The sequence below is a fragment of the Triticum aestivum genome, chromosome 2D (assembly GCF_018294505.1).
Source record: "Triticum aestivum cultivar Chinese Spring chromosome 2D, IWGSC CS RefSeq v2.1, whole genome shotgun sequence".
NCBI lineage: Eukaryota > Viridiplantae > Streptophyta > Magnoliopsida > Poales > Poaceae > Triticum > Triticum aestivum.
In genome coordinates, this window is record NC_057799.1 from 521780618 (window position 1) to 521782234 (window position 1617).

A 1617-nucleotide genomic window follows, 5' to 3' on the forward strand; every position below is an offset into this window, starting at 1 on the left:
CGTCTATCACGCCACCTCCATCTCCACAGCGCCGTCTTGACCTACCCCACCGGAACCGCAGCACCCTCACCAATTCCTTCGATGAAGCCGAGGCCTACTCGGCGCCACCAAGGAAGTTCTACACTCACCGCTGCATTTTATCTTTTATTTGATCTCACGGGGCTGCCGGTGCTTGATACCGAGCAGCCATGGCGGGTCTCCATCGACGGCGCCGTCGCCGACCACTTCATCCACGGTGTCCTTCCCCCATGTCATTGCTTCCTCGGCGGTGACTGATGCGGCTTGAAGCTACGTCGGTATTTCCCCAAAGAGGAAGGGATGATGCAGCACAACGACGATAGGTATTTCCCTCAGTGATGAGATGTGACACCCAAAATTTTATTTGGCTTTTTCAAAACTTTTCCTTGTTTTGAGGGAGGTGATTTAAACTTTTCTTCTAAAAGAACTCTCCCTCTCAAAATATTTTCTTTTATGACTAGTGCTTCATTTTTGGATTCACTCAAAACTTGATTTTGGTCTTGGAGGTTTTCCTCTTTTATTTGGACTCAAACCAAAATGTTTTTCTCTTAGAAAAATGTCCTTTGAAAATTTCTTTGAAAAATGCACTATGGCCTTTGGAATGGTTCTTTGCCACTTCCAACAAACCCCTCTTGCCATGACCTTAGTGCAAATCCACTCTCATAAACCTTTCGTCACCTTTAGATCATGATTTACTTCAAATCCAGCAAGTTGGACCTCTCCATATAATTATTTCCATTTATTTCTTATCAAAAACAATTTCTGCCTTATATCTTGATCCTTGGAGGTTTACAAAGGAACTACCCTTTCTGTTTTGATTTTTGCCCCCAAACCTTTTTCCCATCCTAGTCCTTTGAACCCTCAACAAAGATCCATGAAGATCCACTGGTCTTCAGTTCAAAATTTTGAAACTATACTTGCTGCAAGTTTGGACCAGATTTGCCAAATTTGATGAAATTCATTCAAATCCTTCTCCAAAAATTCTGAGAAAAATAAGGCAACCTCTGGGTGCATTGAGAGGTCACCTCACCAAGTCCCAGCCTCAGGAAAATTTTTCTTCATGCCAAATCATTCTGTCGAACACCTGCAGAGCATTGTCAATGTCAAGTTCAGAGATTCAGAAATACAGTTCAGTGATCTACTGTCGTTTTCTTCAGAACCTGTTGTCGATCTCGACAGTGCCGCGTTGGCGCCTTGCTCCCCATCCCCTCCCCCTTGTCCCTGCACCGCACGAGCGCCTGGATGTTTGCGGGCGTCGGCGACGTGCTGGAGGAGGTGCGCCGCCCCGTGACCGACGCCAGCGGCGGCTTTGCGGCCGCCAGAGAGAGGCGCGGCGCAGACGGCGCCACCCAGCGCCGCCCAAGCCACCGGAGATCGCCGCGTGGCCTTCCACTCCCCAGTGCGCGCTGCCACCCTCGTCGTGAACCGCTGGGCGCGGAGCGCGCTCTCTGCCGCCGTCGTGCCCGTGCGGCCACCCCACCATGGACCGGCGCCATTACGCCAAGACCGACCAGGATTAGCAGGGGAACAGCACCAGTACACCTCACTGATGCTACCTGGCCACCTAAACTCCTTGCCAAGCCGCTGCCTCGCTGTAAT